The sequence below is a fragment of the Hemitrygon akajei genome, chromosome 5, assembly GCF_048418815.1.
Source record: "Hemitrygon akajei chromosome 5, sHemAka1.3, whole genome shotgun sequence".
In the NCBI taxonomy this organism is placed as follows: Eukaryota; Metazoa; Chordata; class Chondrichthyes; order Myliobatiformes; family Dasyatidae; genus Hemitrygon; species Hemitrygon akajei.
The window spans coordinates 123,806,456-123,827,719 of record NC_133128.1 but is presented as its reverse complement, the minus strand read 5'-3'; the positions used below and the strand labels follow the sequence as shown (position 1 = coordinate 123,827,719).

At 41.6% G+C, this 21,264-nt stretch overlaps 1 protein-coding gene across 7 annotated transcripts in view; it reads right to left on the bottom strand.

Annotated features, from left to right (window-relative positions):
* kansl1l (KAT8 regulatory NSL complex subunit 1-like) overlaps nucleotides 1-12,188 on the bottom strand; it is a 100,111-nt gene extending 87,923 nt beyond the window's left edge. For 5 of the 7 annotated variants that reach the window (XM_073046362.1, XM_073046364.1, XM_073046366.1 and 2 more), the window contains exon 1: nucleotides 7,018-7,342. The gene's annotated coding sequence lies outside the window, so the exon portion shown is untranslated. Of the gene's footprint in view, nucleotides 1-7,017; nucleotides 7,343-12,106 lie in introns of those variants that run through there. The other 2 variants (XM_073046363.1, XM_073046369.1) reach the window with 2 other exon arrangements.
* Nucleotides 12,189-21,264: the final 9,076 nt, after the last annotated feature.

Sequence of the window (21,264 nt, the reverse complement as noted above, 5' to 3'; positions counted from 1 at the left end):
TTTCCCGATCCGCAGCTGGTTGAATCCGTGGATAAGGAGGGCCGACTGTACTGTAAAATCAGTTTTTACACTTCTGAAGTGAATCACCTCTGAATGGTCAAATAGGTGGTGCAGTCAACATACACGTCCAGTTTACGCTGCTCAATAATGGAGAAAGGATTAATGAGCAAACTGAATAATTCTCTAGTCTAAAAAAAAGTAAAAATAAACTTCCAATCCAGTGACAATTAGAAGTATGTGGTATCTTACATAAGCTAAAATGATGTATGAAGCCTGCCCCTGAGCTATATTAAAAGAGCATTAGATGAGCTACTGAATCTGTTTAGATATCCCTCACATCCAGAGCTACCATTTAGAATCAGAGGGCAAACAAAACATTGACCTGAGATTAAATCTGGAACGACACTGCAAAAAACATGCAAGAAGATCAGCTAAAAACTTAACACTCTGAATACACAATCTACTCCCTTTACACCTACGACTGTGAGGCCAAGTATTGCTCTAATGACATATTTAAATTGACACCACTATTGTTGGCTAAATTAAAGGTGGTATGCAAATTGTCACAAAGGAAAGAGTGAACATCTGGTTGAATGGTGCCACAACAATCCCCTCTCACAAAACATCAGCGAAATCAATGATATGATTATGGACTAGCGGAGGTGCATGAGCTAGTCCTTATTAGGGGAATAGGGGTGGAGAGTATCAGTATTTTTAAATTTCTTGGCGCTAACATATCAGTGGACCTGTCCTGGGACAAGCTCGTGTCAACATAAAGAAGGCATGACAGCAACTCTACTTTCTCAGAAATTTGCAATGATTTTGTCACCAAAAACTTTGACAAACTTCTATAGGTACACAGTGGAGAGCATCCTAACAGGTGCATTATGGCCTGGCATGTAAACACCAATGCCCAGGAATAGAAAAGGCTGCAGAAACTGCAAAACCCAGTCAATCATAAGCAAAGCCCTCTCCACCACTGAATACCTTTGCATGGGGCGCTGCCCAAGAAAGCAGCATCCATCAAAAATCCCCACTATATAGGCCATGACATCTTCTCGCCACTACCATCAGGCAGAAGGTACAGAAGCCTGAGTTCCCTCACCAATTGGTTCAGGAACAGTTACTACACTACAACCATCAAGCTCCTGAACCAGTTTGGCCAACTTCAAATCAGTGCTTCTTTGAACTGATTCTCTAAAGACTCCCTTTCAAGGACTCTTTACTTACTATGTTCTTAGTAGTATCTTTTATTTGCACATTGACTGTTTCTCAGTCTTTGTCTGTTCATATATAGTATTGCATAAATTCTAAGGCATTTTATTTTTCCTGTAAATTCCTGCAAGAAAACGGACCTCAAGCTAGTATATAGTAACAAATTAAGGTACTTTGATAAGTTTACTTTGAACTTTGTACTTGGATTGCACCAGATAGACTAGATTTGGGAGGTCAGAGGAGTAAACCTTTTGTGACTATAAAAAGATTAAGAATACATTTGAGGGAATCAAAGTGACTGTGGAGGATCTAAAAGCATTAAGGAAAATCCCAGGAGGTTCTACAGATATATTACAAGGGTTACTAGGGAGAGAGTAGGCCCCCTTAGTAATCAGCACAGCCACCTACACTCGGTGGTCATTTTATTAGGTACACGCTCGTTAGTGCAAATATCTGATCAGCCAATCATGTGGCAGCAACTCAATGCATACAGTAAGGGGTTCAGTTGTTCTGACCAAACATCAGAATGGGAAAGACACGTGATCAAAGTGACAGACCATGCATCTGATTGTTGGTGCCAGATGGGGTAGTTTGAGGATCTCCAAAACTGCTAATCTTCTAGGATTTTCATGCTCAACAGTCTCTAGTGTTTACAGAGAATGTTGCACAAAAACATCCAGCAAACAGCAGTTCTGTAGGTGAAAATGCCTTGTTGATGAGAGGGGTCAAGAGGATTCAAGACTGATTCAAGCTGACAGGAAGGCAACAGTAACTCAAATAATCACACATTATAACAATTGCATGCAGAAGAGCATCTCTGAATGCACAACACATTACACCTTGAATTGGATGCGCTACATCCACAAAAGAAAACAAAGATATGCTCAATGACCACTTTATTAGGTGTAGATGGTACCTGATAAAGAGGCCACAGGGTGTAATATCTAAGCACAGGAGATGGGTGGGACTTTAAACAAATATTTCTTCTCTGTATTTAGTGAAGTGAAAATCATGGTTACTCAAGAGAAAAGTGAAACAAGTGTAGATGTTTTGGAAAACAGAACATTCATATTAATAGGGAGAAGGTATTAAGTGGATAAATCCTCCGAGTTGAACCAAGTACAGCTTTGGACTTCGTGGGAGACTAGAGAAAAAATTATGGACACCCTTATGGACTTGCTTCATCACTGGCCATTGGTGAAGTTCCCAAAGACTGGAATATGCCTAACTTAATTATTTAAAGAAAGAATAACTTTATTTGTCATGTGTAATTTGAAGCATACAGTGAAATATGTTGCTTGTGTCAATAACCAACACATTCCAAGCTGTACTGGGGGCAACCCGCAAGTGTCACTGTGTTTTTGTTGCTAACATAGCATGCCTACAACTTATTAACCCGAACTCACACATTTTTGGAATGTGGGAGGAAGTAAGTACAAACACTTTACAGACACCAACTAGAATTAAACTCTGTTGTTACAGCTAGTAATGTAAAGTGTTAAGCTAGCTGCTATGTTACCCTAACCATTCCACTGTTTAAGAGTCAGGGAATCACAGGACAGTCTTCAGTGGTGAAGTTACTAGAGAGAATTCTGAGGCACAGAATCTACTGGTATTTGAATAGACAATTTAATTAGGAGTCAGTATGGCTTTGTGCATGGGAATTTGTTTTTCACAAACGTTTCAGTGTTCTTTAAAGAAGGGCAAGGTAATCAAAGGTGTGTATTTGGACTCTAGCAAGGCCTTTGACAAGGTCCCACATGGCAAACATAGAATCCAGGGAAAGCTAATTGAATGGATTTGAAATATAGGAAGCAGAGGCTGATGATGGAAGGTCACTTCTCCAAATGGAAGCTGGTCTGCTTCAGGGGTTGGTGTTGAGACCCTTCTTATATGTTATTGATAAGAAATTTTTTAGATACGAATACACACAAGGCTTGTTTGCAGATGTCACAAAATTAGATTACAGAGAAATGGTGATCAGTTCAGGAAGTGGGCCAGGGAGTGGCAAATGGATTTCAATACAGATAAGTGTGAGGTGAAAAACGCTGGACTCTCAAACCAGTGTAGGACTTATACAATGAATGGTATGTTACTAGGAATTGTAACGGAACTGAACAGTTGCACAGTTCATTGAAGGGCGCGGTATAGACCGACAGGGTGGTTAGCACACTGGCCTTCATCAGTTAAGGCACTGAGTATAGGAGCTGGAACATTATGTGGCAATTGTACAAATCATTGGTGAGGCTGCAATGGGTGTACTGTGTAAAGTTTTACTCATCCTGTTACAGGAAAGATGTTGAACTGGAAAGAGTGCAGAAAAGGTTCACAAAGATGTTGTCAAGACTAGAGAGCTTGAGTTATTGTGAGAGGTCTGCCAGGCTAGAACATAGAACAAGTACAGCATTGGACAATAATGCTGTGCTGAACCAACTAAAAAGCAAATCAAAAACACCCAAACACTAATCCCTCCAACCTACACCATCTCCATATCCTTCCATCTTCCTTACATCATGTGCCTACCCAAATGTCTCTTAAAATCCTCTAATGTATTTGCCTCTACCACCACACCAGGCAGCACATTTGAAGCATCCATGACTCTGAGTAAAAAAAAAATTACCCCTCACATCCCTCTTGAACCTAACCCCTCTCATCTTCAATGCATGCTCTCTGGTATTTCAATCCTAGGAAACAGAAACTCTCTGTCCACTCTATTTATGCCCCTCATAATCTTGTAAACCTCTATCAGATCTCCCCTTAGCCTCCAGAAAACAAAAACAACCCAGTTTGAGTCTGTGGTAAAGAAGGCAAATGGAATGTTGGCATTTATTTCAAGGGGAATAGGACATAAAAACAAGGAGATAATGCTGAGTCTTTATAAGACGCTAGTCAGGCTGCATTTGGAGTATTGTCAACAGTTTTTGGCCCCATATCTCAGAAAGGATGTCATTGGAGAGAGTCCAGAGGAGGTTCACGAGGATGATTCCAGGAAAGAAGGAGTTAATGTGAGAAGTGTTTGGCAACTTTGGGCCTGTACTCATTGGAATTTAGACGAATGCAGGGGATCTCATTGAAACCTACCGAATGTTGAAAGGACTAGATATGGTTGATGTGGAGATGGTTTTTCCTATGGTGGGGTATCCAGAACTAGAGGGCACAGCCTCAAAATTGAGGCGTGACCCTTCCGAAGAGGTAAGGAGGAATTTTTTTATTCAGAGGGTAGTAAATCTGTGGAATGTTCTGCCACAGACTGTAGTGGAGTTCAAGTCCGGGTGTATATTTAAGGCAGAAGTTGACCGTTTCCTGATTGGTGAGGGCATCAAAGGATATGGCGAGAAGGTGTATGGGGTTGAGTGAGATCCGGGATCAGCCATGATGGAATTGCAGAGCAGAGTCAATGGCCTAATTCTGCACCCATGTCTTATGGTCTTATTAAAATCCATGTGGACAACATCCACTGCCCTACCCTCTTCAATCTCTTTCGTCACCTTGTCAAAAAACTCAATCAAGTTGGTAAGGCACGACTTGCCACGCACAAAGCCATACTAGCTCCTGCTCATTAGACCATGGGTTTCCAAATGTTTGAATTTCCTATCCTTAAGAATTTTCTCCAGCAATTTACCTTCAACTGACCTGAGACTCTCTGCTCTATAATTCCCAGGATTTTCCCTTCTCTTCTCAAACATGAGCCACTTGCCAGTCCTCTGGGACCTGACCTGTGGCTAGAGAGAACACAAAGATACTGGTCAAGGGCCCAGCAATCTCATCTCTTTCTGGCCTTTCAAGCCACTCCTAACAAGCCTGATTAACTCTTAGCTAATTACGGGACAATTTACAATGATCAGTTAGCCTACCCAACTGTGAGAAGAGACCAGAGCATCCGGGGAAAACCCACACATTCTACAGGTGGGATGCCAGACTCCTTATAGAACAATGCTCAAATTGACTCTGAAACGCACCGAGCTGCAATATCGTCACACTAACCGCTAAGCTACTGTGGCACCCAATGATGAGGAGGACAGATAATGTGAATGGTAACACCCTTTTCTCCAAGGTGCAAAACTAGGGGGAATAGGTTTAGGGTCAGAGAGAAAATTATTTAAAAGGGATCTGAGATGCAACACTTTCACAGTGTGTAATGAGCTGCTAGAAAAATTGGTTGAGGCAGGTACAATAACATAATTTAAAAGGTACTTCGATGTGTACACAGTGGGATAGGGTTTTTTAAAAAATAGGACAAATGCAGGAAATTGGGATGAGTTGGGTGGACAACATAAGTTGATTGGGCCTAAGGGCCTGTATTCATACTGTATATGATTGGTTAACAGATACACAATAGCCACGGTCCAACACTATGACAGAACGTGCCTGAAAGGCCTGCTACTGTTTTCCTAAAGTAAAATTCTCATTTCTCAACATCATTTAACCTAGCTCTAAGAAATTCCACTTATATTGCTGTAACCTCTTTCCCTCTCACATGGTGGACAACTCTTCCACCATCCCCCATCCACCTGCATTAGAGATAATTTACAGCAGTGAAATGACCTAACCACCAATACATTTATAGGGAGTGGGAGAAAAATGGGAGTGCAGGGAAACAACGCATGCTGTCAGGGGAATAAGTTCTATCTCCACACAGACAGCAGCAACAGTCAACATTAATTTTGGGTCACTAGAGCTGTGCTTCTATAATATGCCATTATGCTAGCAATTTAACTCATTTACTGAAACCTCACAACAGAACTATTATCTGTGTGCTTTCTGTTCCAGAAGATATTCATCCCAACCTTTTCAACCACCGTTTGATACTTCCTATACGAAATAAAGACGCCGCTTAATCAACATTTCAATACTGTACTTCTATATCAATCATTAGTCAAACGACCTTGGCTCAACTTTCCTTCACTCCTCCCAGTTGATTCAGTCTCAATCTTCAAATTAATCCATACTATACATATACCTTCCTCTACAGCAGATGATTTTAAACATCTGTATAAGGTAATTTCTTATTTCAGGTTATGACCACCCCCCCACCAGCTCTAGACTCACAAGCACAAGTAAAAGTCACTCAGTACCAGCCCTGTCAAAGTTCCCAAGCTCAGTGTTCCACTGAGATCTTTGTAGAACTCATCCTCCTTCATGAGACAGCTCCAGTGACAACCTACCTATTCTGGTCCCAACTTGCCCTTTATACTTCCTAAACTGTCCTGGGTAGGTCTGTAGTCTAGTGTAATTTTTTTCTGTGTTTTTTTTTACGGAGTTCAGTGTAGTTTTTGTACTGTGTCATGTAACACCATGGTCCTGAAAAAAACGTTGTCTCATTTTTACTATGTACTGTACCAGCAGTTATGGTCGAAATGACAATAAAAAGTGACTTGACTTGAACTGATATGTAAAAATCAAACTTCTTAATGTAATTACTCAATGATATTTCACAAAATTAAAAGGTGTAATTCTACCCTACGAGTATAAGGTACAAAGTAAAAACAATTAACTCTAAAGGAATTTAATATTTCTTGTTTCAGTAACGCAAGATCACTGGGAACCTATACATTTATAATTGGAAGCAGGATTTACAGTATTTCTATCTCGTTATTTTATCATGCAACCTGATTTTGAAGACTGCAAGAGGAATATGCTTCCTAGCCAGTGTCTCTCCCGATCTCCACTGCATTTGGGAAGTAATTATCAGTGTGAGGAACATCGCAGAGTGCCGCCCCAAGTCTAGCAAAACAAACCTTTTCACGACTGCACCGCGACGGACTGAAGGCGGCGACCCGAGCGAGCGCAGATAAACCTTACCACGTGACACGGCGCGCGGCCAGGCCCCGCCCTCCGGGCTTCACACGGCGAGCAGCAGAGTCGAAAAAAAACGGACGTGCCGCGCTCGCCTTCGGCTCCTCGGCTCATAAACACGCAGGCACTTCGGTCTCCGCCGACCCCCACAAGATAATTCTTTTGCGGGAAGACCCCTCGGCTACACAACGACGCTATCCATGCCCGTTTGGAGGACCCAGTGGCGAGGGCAGTCCGATGTTGCTGAGCGGACAGCAATGGCGCCTGCCGTGCCGTCCTTTGCCGCCAGCGCCCGTCGTTATCATCACCTTCTCCTCGTCACCGCGCTTTACTAGGGGGCGGAGCAGCCAGCCATGACGCCACCGATTGATGCGCCGCGCCGTCCAGTAGGGAGACACCACCCCGCCACATGATGCTACAAATCGCCCAATTGTCGCCGACAAGGCGGAACGTTAAGCCGTCAATCACCGCCCTCAGAGCCAGTTACCGGCGAATGACAGCACTCCACTCAACCCCGCCCTCTATGACTTGCAGCGTTAATGAACTGCACAGGTGGAGCTGCACTTGACAACACTATTCAATAACATTAACAATACCCCCCCCCCCCCCCCCCACCATCTCTGCACGCTCCGTGTTAAGCAACCGTTGGCGGTTTTCAACTTAAAATACAATTTAGAAAAACCACGTCGAGGATTTGTTTTGCATTTTCGGAAGTTAACCTTACCCAACAACTAGAACTTGTATGCGTGGGTGAAAAAAAGGCAATACTCTCCCAAATTGCACATTTTCTAATATATGTTATTACAATATGTTATTGAGTATAAGCATGCTTATACTCAAAATAAATTCACCTGTAAAACAGAACGGCAGTAACAACGTGACTGGTTGACCACTTTTAATTTACAAAATTAGCGACAAATCCACTAAATTTGTTCGTGATGTGATTTTCACAACTTCAAACGCACTGTGATACTAAAAGTAACAATCCCTTAATTACAATTGTAAAGTATTACATTTCATAAAGTAATACGACGCACATACAGAATATATAATTTTATTACGAGACAAAAACAGATTCTGTATACTTGCAGTGAAAAAGTTCAGATGAATATTTCATTTTTAAAAGGTTTGACGACATTTCTTCTCTATCTCACCGCCTCCGTGTGGAAGTGCTTCACTTTCACTCAACTCGCTTTCACACTGATGGAAGCCACTTCCCTCCCCCCAAAAAAATTCGATATTTTTTTCTTATCAGAAGCAATATGAAGTTCAAATTGAGCCGCCGAGACACAAAAATGACGAATTTTTAAAACTTATTGTCGAAGTTCAGGTCTTCTTACAAATAAAAAATGTTGAAAATATTAGAGGTCACTAGAAACGAGAATCGGGAAAAGTTGAGTTTGACTTTAATTTATCATCTTGGCTGTAGAAATTGCGTTCGGTTGATCCCCAACGGATTTCGGTGAATTCCGTTAAACACCTAATGGATCTTTAAAATCCGTTCAAATCTTTCGTTCCATCTTCTGGTTCTTAACACCCGACCAACATAATCACATCAAAAACCATGTAAAATCTTCCACCACGGAAACAAAGGACTCTCTCTCTCTCCATTCCCAGGATCTCGTGACTACAACGATTTTACTTTCTCTAAAATATCGATGGGAGCATTCTAATCTGCCGATCTATCTGACGCACACGGTCGACCTATGGAGCAGTAGAGTGAAGTCTAACGATTTAATCTTCCATTTAGTAGGAGAACTGAAAGGAGAGATGCTGGATACATGAAGATCTTGGTGCCATTGACGGAAACAGCCCCATAAAATCCTGAATAGATTTTTTTTGTGTGCAGTTCTGCTAGCCTCACTAGAGGCATTATAAAAAGGATGTGAAAGCTTTAAAAGAAGATGCAGATATTTACCAGGATGCTGCCTGGATTAGAGAGCATGTCTTATGAATATAGATTGTACAAGCCAGGACTTTTCTCTTTAGAGTGAAGGAGGATGAGAGGTGACTTGATAGAGGTGCATAAGGTAATAAGAGGCATAGATAGAGCCTCCACCCCCCCCCCCCCCACTCCCCGAGTGGAAATGGCTAATACAAGGCAGGACAATTTTAAGGTGATTGATGGAAAGTATAAGAGGGAGGGATGCCAAAGGTAAATTATTTAAACAGAGTATGATGGGTGCAAGGAATGCCCTGCCAGGGTTGGTGTTATAGGTAAACCCACTAGGGGCATTTAAGAAACTCTTAGAAAGGCACGTGGATGATAGAGAAATGGAGGGCTATGTGGGAGGAAACACAAGGTTGATCTTGGAGTAGGTTAAAAAGTCGGCAGAGCTTTGTGGGCTGAAGGGCCTGTACTATACTATACTGTAATGTTCTATGTAGTTCATGTTTTAGCAAGTAACTAGGAAGGCCTACTATGGCTTAGGTAAAGAAGGTGGCACTGTACAGTGGTGAGACACCCAGTGTTGGTTTATTTAAGGAAGTACAGGCTTTCATTGGAGGCTGCTGGGAGAATACACACTAGGTGTACACACTTGGGATTAAAGGCTGTTCTTCATAAGAAAGGTTCTGCCTGTACTTTTTGGAGTTCAGAAGAACGGAAGCTCAAGAAAATAGCGGCAGGAGTCAGCGATCCAGTCCTTCAGGCAAGCCCACAATTTAATTTGATCATGGCTGACCTATGCTGATATCGACTCTACCTCTCCACACCCCTATTTCTCCATCCAATGTAAATACTTTTAATCATCCAGCTTCCACCCCCCAATAGGACAGGGAATTCCAGAGATTCAGCACCCTCCACGAGAAGAAATTTTTGTGTCCCTCAGTTTTAAACGATCGGCCCCTTATCTTGTACGCGTGTCCCTTTGTTCAACACAGCCACTAGTGAAAACACCAAATGCTACCTCGTGAAGCTCGCTCACAGTCTTATAAGCTTTGGATAAGGTCACCCAACATTTTTCTAAAATACAAGTTCCACTGTCAGGAGAGCTCACCAATGCCTCCACTTTCTGAGGATGCTGAAGAGAGCTTGACTATGTACATCTATAGTCATATCATTCAGCAGATGTGCAGTAAAGAACATCCTAACAAGCTGCACCACTGTACAGTAAGGAAACTGCACTGCTGCAGACAGGAAGGCTGTACATTGAGTAGTCAAAACTCCCCATCACATCACCAGCACCAGCCTACCTGCTATTAAGGACATATACACAGAAAAGTGCTGAAAAAGGGCCAGTAATATCATGATGGATCTCACTCACCCTGCTCATGAATTGTTTGGCCTGCTCCCATTGCGGGGTGGGGGTGGGGAAGCTATGTAGCATCCACATCAAGACCACCAGACTCAAAAACAGCTACTTTCCCCAAGCAGCAAGGCTGATAAACACCTCCACCCACTAACCCACCCCTCCATTAGATTAGATTTAACTTTACTGTCATTGTGCTGAGTACAGATACAAAGCCAAAAGAAATGCAAAGAATAGTGTTATTTACAAAATAACTGTGAATAAAAAGTAAGTGTTACAGCACACAAATATAAAAGTACTGAGACAGTACAATCTGGGTGCAATACTGCTTAGCACCGTGATGTGAGGTTCAGCAGGGTCACAGCCTCAGGGAAGAAACTCTTCCTGTGCCTGTTGGTGCGGGAGCAGAGGCTCCTGTAGCGCCTACCGGATGGGAGGAGAATAAAAAGCCCATGGTTAGGGTGAGATGCATCCTTGATAATGCTTTACGCCCTGCCCAGGCAGCGTTTATGGTAGATGCTCCCAACCACTACTTTATCATATCCTTATGTACAAACACTCCTGTTCCTAGCGTCACTTTATAGACATACAGTCAAAGTATATAAGCTATCACATGTATTTATATTTAATATTTTAATTAGTATTTTTCTGTTCATTGTGTTTTTACTTGTGCTGCATCGGATCCGGAGTAATAATTATTTTGTTCTCTTTTACACTTATGTTCAGGAAATGACATTAAACAATCTTGAATGCAGGTTCAAACTACTGTCTCTTGGTACCATCCCAGGGCTCTCCCTTATACTGCTCCAATGTTACTAACTTTTTAGTTAATGGATTTAAAAAATCCAACCGTTTTGCAACATAGGCCAAAATGTCATCTGTAGTCTTAATTACTTGTTAGATCTGCCTGCCAGATTTTTGTGATTCCTGCATTAGGACACCTAAATTCATTTATCTGCAATCAGCCTCCAGCTGGATAATAACCTGCATGACCTTACCCTCCCACATTATGCTCCACTTGCCCACTCGTTCACTCAATTTATCTCCTGTTGCAGAATCATAATTTCCATTTCACAACGTGCTTTGACCAATATAGAAACTTCTCAGACGGTTCCTTCCTCTGGTTCATTAATGTAAATAGCGAACTAAATGCAGTCCAAGAACTGATCTCTATGGTACTCCACTAGCTACCTCCTTTTAGTCTGAAAAGGGCCTATTTGTTCCAATTCTCTGTTTTATATAAGACAGTTTTTAAAACCATTCTAACACACTGTCTCCAAGACTATGGACTTTTAATTTATGCACCTATTTCTTAAGTGGCACCTTATCAAATAATCTTTGAAAATCTAGATATGCTACAAGTTCATTTGTTTGAATATCTACTGACCCGTCTCTGAGCATCATAAGGACATGGGTAAAGTGTAGGCAAATGAGACTAGCTCAGGAAGGCACTCTGGTGAGTATGGACGAGTTGGGTTAAAGGCTTGTTACCCTGTCATATGAATCCACTTTAGAAGTCCTCTCTCATACCACTCCCTTTTCTCTCTTCTGCCTTCTGGAAATAGATGCAGGAACTTGAGAACTTGAACTTCCCCGCTGCCATCAAACTTCCAAAACAATATCCTTTTCATATTATTTCCTGGTGGTGTCACCACATCCTTGTACCCTTAATCCTACCTCTCCTGTATGTACATACAGGACATATTCCTGTATGTTTAGCATTTTTTGGATTACCTCATATTGTACTACAATTTTAAAACCATTCTGCTGTTCGAAGTTCAATGTAAATTTACTACAAAGTACATATCTGTCACCATATACCAAGATTCATTTTCTGTACTTACCGTAGTTAAGTTTACTTTGAAATTTGAAGAGTCAAGAGTTCCGGGCTGAGATGAAGATCAGACTTGCCCTGATCCTACTGAATAGTAGATAGATTTGAGAGACCACATGACTGACTCCTGCTTCTATTTATCGTGTAAGGCAATGCCAGTGCCAAACTGCCTGGCTGTTGCACAAGAGAAAAAGAACTATGTGGAAACCGTGGAATGAAATAGGATCATTAAACTTGATGTATTAGATAAACAATTCATCTCTGAAATGACTTAAGTGATTCAGCTCAGCTATCAACTGTTGCCCAAGTCATCCCTTCAGGACAGGTGTTCCTGTTACTGAAAACAGCACCAACAATATATTTTGCATCAAGTACAAGGAGACGGAGTAACTCGATCAACACGGGGTGCAGGGAAAACTCAGGTCAGGCAACTTCTATGGAGGGAAATGGACAGTCAACATTTTGGTCGAGACCCTTCATCCGGATTGCATTTTATTCATATTCAGTAATCCAGATGAAGGGTATCAAGCTTTAACAGTGACTAGCTATTTCCTCCATAAAATGCTGTCTAATCTGCTGGGTTCCTCCAGTGCTTTGTGCGTCATTCCAGATTCCAGCACCTGCAGTCTCTTGTGCCTCCTTGTAAATAGACACTCTCTTACAACAGAGCAAAGGCCCATTAGTCAAGTAGAATTTCTGAGAGCTAAGCCTTTACTATGCAGTCTGTTTCAGGCCGTAATAAAGATCTTTTTAGGCAAGAAATAGAATAAGTTATTTTACATTCTTCTGTGTGTTCAGCCTTTACCAATTTGAACATTTTTTTGCATTAAACTATTTGGATGATTCATGGTCATTTGCTCTCCTGCCCCATGGTAGAAATGTCCAATACTACTGTGGAGGCATTGCTTTAAAGTGAGAGGGGGTAAGTTTAAAGGAGATGCATGGCACAAGCTTTGCTTTATGCAGAGTGCTGATGGAAACATATGATAGTGGCATTTAAGAGGCACTTAAATAGGCAGATAAACATGAAGGGAACGGCGGGTGATAGACCATATGCAGGGCAGATGGGGATTAATTTCATTTGGCATCACGGTTGGCACGGACAATGAGGGACAAAGATCCTGTTCCTGGGCTGTACAGCTGTTTTGGTTGCTGGGGCACCACTTAATCCAGCTAGGCTGCTTCAACAAGTTCAGATCATATCATCTCCATAACTAATGAACCATGGCACAGATATTGTATGGATACTCCCTAGGAATAATTTAAGAAATTACCAACGACCGCAATTATTTGCTACCCTGTGCTAATCGCAGCAGTTGTTATTTTGGCAGTCTCTGATTACTCCACGGTCAGTTTTATTGATAGCAACATTATTCTATTCCAGATAAATCACAAATGGTCCAACAGCTCGATTGTGATTCGAATCATTGCTTTCTGAATTTCTAACCTAGGCCTCTGAATATCATATCAGTCTGGACCATGCCAATGATATCATAGATTTATTTCATTTGCTTCTGGTGATGCAAATCTGACCTGTGAGTACAGCCATTCGCATCCCACCCTACAACACTCGTGTCATACTTAGAATTAGCAGATCAGCTTTATAATCTAAGATACAGATTAGCTTTTTGCCATATGTACATCGAAACATGCAGTGCAATATGTAAGTTTGGGTTGATGATAAACACAGTCCGGGGATCGTGTTGGGAGAAGCCTGCAAGTGTTCTGGCACTGACAGCATGCCCATGACCAACCCTATCCATATAGCTTTGGGATGTGGGAGGAAACCAGAGCACTCGAGAGAAACCCACAGAGTCACAGCGAGAATACAGAAACTCCTTAGAGGCAATGGTGAGGTTTGAACCCTGATCAATGATCACTGGTGCTGTAAAGCATTCCACTAACCATTACACGGCCATGCTGCCTATCATGCTTTACATAATTTATGTAAACGACTGTGCCTATTGCTTTCTTCTGTTATTGTTCCCTGACACTTTACGACATATCACACCATTAATTTAAAAAAAACAGTTGTTTGTGGATATTGGTTCAGCACCAGTGACATTTCTGTGTTGAAGTTTATAACATGAAAGTTAAGCTCAACAAATGCAGGGGAAACTTTCCATAATTATGCTCACTTCCATCCTGGCAGGAAATAACCACCTGCACATGGGATATGTACTAATTTTTCTCACTTGCTGATGTTGCAGGCTGCTGGGCTGGGTCATTGGGACCCCTCCAGCGCCTCAGACCTTGAGCCAAGTATTCAACTGAACAAATGCTGGCGGGCTGAGCACAGGGTCACTGTAACCATGTCTGATCTCGTCCTTCAACATTAACATGTGCACTTCTGGCAGAGAGTTACTGCTTATCAAAATGCACAGGCATGCCGGACTGATATATCCCTCTCCAACTGTTTATAACTTCAACAACAATTCAAGGCTAATACAGGTCTAAAAAACTTTAAAGCATTCTATCTCCATTTAAAGATAACTCAAACCTAATCTTCCAATTGAATATTCCATAAAATCAACAGAATAATGATTTCAAAAGTGATGCAAACAATGGAATTTGTTCTTTCATAAAGCAACTTACAGTTAGACTGCCAAAAATAACAATGCATTTGAGAAAAATGATTTTTATCAATTAACCTTCCAATTCCAAAAGTTAAGGGGTGATCTTCCATTTCATTTCCAAGATGAGTAAAAGTGGGAAAACGACTGCTTCTTTAGAAAACCCATCAGTTAATTCAAATGAATGCCCATCAGTTGACTGTCAATCATCAGCAAAGTAATGTAACAGTGTTCAGCAGATCAGGTAGCATCTATGGAGAGGAATAAACAGTGGATGCTTCAGGTCAAGACCCTTCATCAGAACTGGAAAGGAAGGGGGAAAGAAGCCAGAATAAGAAGGTGGGGAGAGGAGAAGGGATATATGCTGGCAGGTTATAGGTAACACCGAGTGAGGGGGACGATTGGTGTGTGGGCAAGAAGGGGGATGAAGTGAGAAGCTGGGAAGTGATAGGTGGAAGAGGTAAAAGGATACAGAAGAAGCAATCTGATAGGAGAGGGCAGTGAACCATGGGAGATGGGCAGGTGCGGAGGAAAGGGGTGCCAGAATAAAGAATGTAAAAAGAGAGGAGGAGTAGAGAATTACCCAAAGTTAGAGAAATCAGTGCTCATGCCATCAGGTTAGAGGTTACCCAAATGCAATATGAGGTGCTGGTTCTCCAACCTGAGAGTGGTCTCATGGTAACTGTTGAGTCCAGGGATCAACACGTCAGAATGGGAAGTAGAATTTAAATAGGTGGGCACTAGGAAATCTCATTATTTTTGTGACGGACAGAGCGAAGTGCCGAACAAAGAGGTCCCCCAGTCTATATTGGGTCTCAGCACTGGAAAATTACGCTGGCGTGGTAGTAATGGGGGACAAGCAAATGGCAGACAAACTCAGTAAGTATTCTGCATCAGTTTTCACTATGAAAGATACCAGCAGTATGTCAGAAATTTAAGAGTATCGGGGGGCATTAGTGAGTAGTCACTATTACTTAGAAATTGCTTGGTAAGCTGAAAGGTCTGAAGGTAGGTAAGTCACCTAGACCAAACAGACTACACTCCAGCATTCTGAAAGAGGTTGCTAGAGAGATTGTGGAGGAATTAAATGCGATCTTTCAAGAAACACTAAAGTCTGCAATGGTTCCGGAGGACTGGAAATATTCAAATATCACTCCACTCTCTTAAAAAAAAGGGAGGCAAAAGACAGGAAACTACAGGCTAATTAGCCCGACCTCAGTGATTGGTGAGATGTAAGAGTCCATTCTTAAGAATGAGATTTTGGGGTACTTGGAGGCACGTGATAAAATAGGCCAAAGTCAGCATGGATTCCTTAAGGAAAAATCTTGCCTAACAAAATCTGGAATTCTTCGATGAAATAATGGGCAGGATAGACAGATCAGTGGATGTTGTTTACTTGGATTTTCAGAAGGCCTTTGACAAGGTGCTGCGCATGTAGCAGGATAAAAGTATTACAGGAAAGATACTAGCATGGACAGGGGATGGCTGACTATCAGGAGGCAAAGAGGGGAAAATAAAGGGGTCCTTTTCTGATTGGCTGTTGGTGACTAGTGGTGCTTTGCAGGGGTCAGTGTGTGTCTCTTTTCATATCATATGCTAATAAACTAGATGATGGTAATGATGGATTTATAGCCAAGTTTGGAGATGATACAAAGAAAGGTGGAGGGCCAGGCAGTGCTGAGGAAGCGAATAATTTGCAGAAGGACTTAGACATATTAGGAAATGGGCAAAGAAGTGGAAGATAGACATGTATGGTCACGCACTTTGGTAGAAGGAATAAAGGCATAGACTATTTTCTAAATGGGGAACGCATTCAGAAACTGAGAAAGGTACTAGGGAGTCCTAGTGCAGGATTCCCTAAAGTTTAACTTGAATTTGAGTCAGTAGTAAGGAAGGCAAATACAATGTTAGTGTTCATTTCAGGGAATAAAATATAAAAGCAAGGATGTAATGTTGAGCCTTTATAAGACCACATTTAGAGTATCAGAGTATGCAGTTTTGGGCCCCTTATCTAAAAAAAAGGATGTGCTGGCATTGGAGAGGGTACAGAGGAGGTTCATGAGAAGGAAAGGGTTAGCATATGAGGAGCATTTGGTGGCCCGGTGCCTGTACTCACTAGATGATGGGGGTGGGGGGGAGAAGAGTATCTCACTGAAACATACCAAATACTGAAGGGCTTAGACAGCATGGACAGGGGGAGGATGTTTCCTGTAGTGGGGGAGTCTAGGACCAGAGGAACTTACTCAGAATACAAGAACATTCCTTTAGAAATGAGGTAAGGAGGGATTTCTTTAGCAAGTGGGTGGAAAATCTATGGAATTCATTGCCACAAATGGCTGTGGAGGACATTATTAGGTATATTTAAAGTGGAGGTTGATAGGTTTGCTTAAAAAGGCTGTCAAAGGTTACGAGGAGAAGGCATGAGAAAGCAGTGGTGAGGGAAAATAAATCAGCCATGATCAAATGGCAGAGCAGAATTAAGGCTCAATTCTGCTCCTACATCTTATGGTGACAAGGCAGTAATTGACTCATTGTGGCAGTGAGGAAAATTGATGACCAAGACAGCCACAATTCACCAATAAAGCAGTTGAATCCACTTGTTGGAAGATTAAAAATACTACAGATGGAGGGGGAAATATACACCAGACTAATTAAAGCACAGTTTTTTCCCCCAGAGATGGGGAACTAAAAACTCAAGGATATAGATTTGAGGTGAAAGGTGAGGGATTTAAAAGGACCTGAGGGGCAACTTCTTCACACGGAGGCTGGTGCGTTTATGGAATGAGCTGCCAGAGAGAGTGTACCATAAAAACATTTAAAAGACTATAAGTATATGGATAGGAGGGATTTAGCGAGATATGGGCCAAACAATGGCAAATGAGCACTATGGCTGGCATGGACAAATTGAGCAGAAGGACCTTTTTCCACGATGTATTTATTACTCCATACCTTTGCATTTTATGGATATCAAAGGTAAAAAACTCTTTGCACAAAATGGTGGTGGTTGTTGTTGATAAGAGGCACAGACTAGAAAGCTGAATGCTGAACTTTTATAAAAATAAAATTCTGGCCTCAACTATAGTAATGTTTTCATTTCTAGTCATCACATTACATGAGAGATGTGGCAATGTTGAAGTCCAAAAAAGATTTGAGAAAATAATGATTTAATTTACAAAGATAGGTCACAAAGGCTGTGACTGCCAGAGTAGATAAGCCAGACATATAAAGATTCAACATTTCTTGCCTGTCTTTCTACTCTGCCTCTATCAATAAAGCCTGTAATTGTGTATACCTTTTAACTACATTCTCTATCTTGTTACTTTCAATCACTAGTGCATCATCCCCACAGATCCCTCTGCTCCAGCACCCCTTTTATAACAGGATCTTTTATTCTACTTCACCCCAACATTCATCCTGTCAAACACATCAACTCACCATTCTCTGCATTAATTTTCATCTACCATGCATTTGCTCACTCCACCAGCCGGTTCAAATAGTGCGGCAATTTATCATATCTGATGTTCACAGTACTGCCAAAATTTGTGCCACTTGCAAAGTTAAGAAATGTGGTTTGCCCTCCAAAATCCAGCTGTTAATCAAAGCAAGTAATGGTACTGACAATGATTCATGGGAAACTCCACTATTCACATTCCCCCAGCCTAAGAAACAATCCTTTACCATGTCCTTTTGGTGTCTGTAACTTAGCCATCATTGCATCTGTGCCATTACTATTCCTTTTCAACTATGGCTTCAACTTTGCTGATATGCCTATTACATGAGAACCTACTGGATATCCATGGACACCATCTCAACTACATTATACTCATTGATATATCTCTTACTTCATCAAAATATAACTATCAAATTGGATTGGTGAAACATGATCTGTCCTTAACAAATTGAGTGTAGCTTGCCTTATGTGTAGCAGGCTCCTCCAGTCAACGAAGAGGCATACAGCAGCGAGATAGATCAGCTGGCTGAATGGTGTCACAATCACCTTGCACTCAACATCAGCAGAATGAATGTGTTGACCAAAGACTTCAGGACAAGGAAATCAGAAGTATACACACCAGTCCTCATTGAGGGGTCAGCAGTGGAAAGGGTGAGCAGCTTTGAGTTCCTAGTGAGGTCAACTCAGCAGATCTATCCTGAAGCTGATATATTAATGCAATTACAAAGAAGCTATGTTTCACTAAGAGTTTGAGGAGATTTGATATTCAAAATAGTTTGTCATTTTTCAGAATATGAGTGCAAAAGAGAACAAAATGATCGTTGCTCTGGATCCAAAGCAGCATTAAAAAAAATACAAATATATATACAACTCATAAAACACAAAAGATTCTGCAGATGCAGGAAATCCAGAGCAAAACACACAAAATGCTAGAGGAACCTAACAGGTCAGGCAGCATCTATGGAAATGAATACACAGTCGACATTTCGGGCAGAGATCCTTCATCAGGACTGGAAAGTAAGTGGGACGATACCAAAATCAGAAAGTGGGGGGAGAGGAAGAAAGACAAGCTAGAAAGTGATAGGTGAAATCAGGGGGGTGGAGAAGGGGGAGAAAGTAAAAAGCTGGGAGGTGATAGATGGATAAGGCAAGGGGCTAGAAAAGGAGGAATTCGATAGGAGAGGGGAGCGGATCATGGGAGAAAGGGGAGGAAGAGCGGAACCAGGAGGAGGTGATGGCAGATGAGGAGAAGTGGTAGGAGGCCAGAACGTGGTATTGAAGAAGAAGGAAGAGGGAAAGGAAAGAAAAATCACAGAAAGTTGGAGAAATCTGTGGTAGAGAGTCTGGATGAGCACATGGTCAATGAGTCAGAGGGGAGCAGTGCGAAAGGGTTTCACTGAACTCCTGAAGAGAAAATTTAAACTTCTTCAGAGATACCTTGAAGAGACTTTGCAGTTGGGCAGCAAATCATAAACACAAGAGATTTTGCAGATGCTGGAAATCCAGAGCAAACACACAAAATGTTGGAGGAACTCAGCAGGTCAGGCAGCATCTATGGAAATGAATAACTAGACCTTTCGGGCCAAGACCCTTCATCAGAACTGATAAGTACGGGGGATGATGCCAGAACCAGAAGGTGGGGGAAGGGGAAGAAAGACAAGCTTGAATCTGATAGGTGAAGTAGCTGGGCAGGGGAGGGGAGATGAAGTAAGAAACTGGGAGGTGATAGGTGGAAAAGGCAAAGGGCTGGAGAAGAAGGAATCTTATAGGAGAGTGGACCATGAAAAAAGGGAAGGATGATGGGCACTAGGGGGAGGTGACTGGCAGGTGATAAGAGGCAAGAAGCTAAAGTGGGGAATTGAAGAGGGAGGGGAAGAAGAAAGAAAAACCATAGGTTGGAGAAATCTGTGGTAGCAAGTCTGGGTGAGCACATGGTCGAAGAGTTGGAGGGCAGCAGAGATCACAGAGAGTGAGCAGTGAGAGAAGGTTTCATTGAACTCCTGCCAAAGAGAAGATTTAAACCTTCAGTGTAGGCATCCCTCAAAGAGACTTTGCAGTGGAGCAGCAAATCATAAACACAAGAGATTCTACAGAAGCTGTAAATTCAGAACAATACACACAAAATGCCGGAGGAACTCAAGTCAGGCAGCATCTATATATAAGTAATTGAGTATAACCATAAATACATGAGACTAGCTTATATACAAACTGACTGCAAGTACCTAAAATGATGCTAAATGCTGGAGTGCTTTATGGGTAAGGTGACCCTGTCAGGAAATGATACAGTGATAATGTGAATCTTGGCAAGAGGGACGTCAGCAAATTTCCACAGAGATACAATGGAGAGCATTCTGACTGGCTGCATCACAGCCTGGCACTGAGGCTCCAATGCGCAGGATCGAAAGAGGACTCAGCCAGCTCCATTACAGAGCATCCATCATTAAGGACACTCATCATCCAGGACATGCTCTCTTCTCATTACTATCAGAAAGGAAGTACAGGAGCCCAAATACCTATATCAATATTTTAGAAGCAGGTTCATCCTATCTGCCATCAGATCTCTGAATGGTCCATGAACACCATCTTGCTATTCTTCTTCTGCAATATTTCAGTTTTGCACTGTACTGTTGCTACAGAACAAATTTCATAACATATATCAGTGATCATAAACCTAATTATGATTCTATTACTCTTGTCCTGGCTCACTGTTGCTAAAGATTTCCCTACAACTACAGCCCAATCAGTTTAACTTAAAGCTTTCAGGTTGAACTGATTGGCTTAAATTGTTGGGCTTACCCTTACTCACTTTATTGGACAACAAAGTAACATTCACCACTTTCAAGTCTTCTGGCCACATCCAAGGACGTCAGTGCCCCTTGATTTATTCTTTATTTGCTTCAGATTCTTAGGACACATCCTATCCAGTCCTGATGACTTAGCTAATTAAATTCAATAAACTTTTTCAATACCTCTAAGCTTTCAATTTTCACTGTCAAGGAAATTAAAATGGATTACAGTTGGTCTTATAAGATTCTTCAACTAAATTATTTAATCAGTCCAAACTTATATCAGGAATCTTATATGAACTCAAAATCTGACTAACTTTTGTTAATCTGGCCAAAACAGTAAAGAACAGAGGCAAAA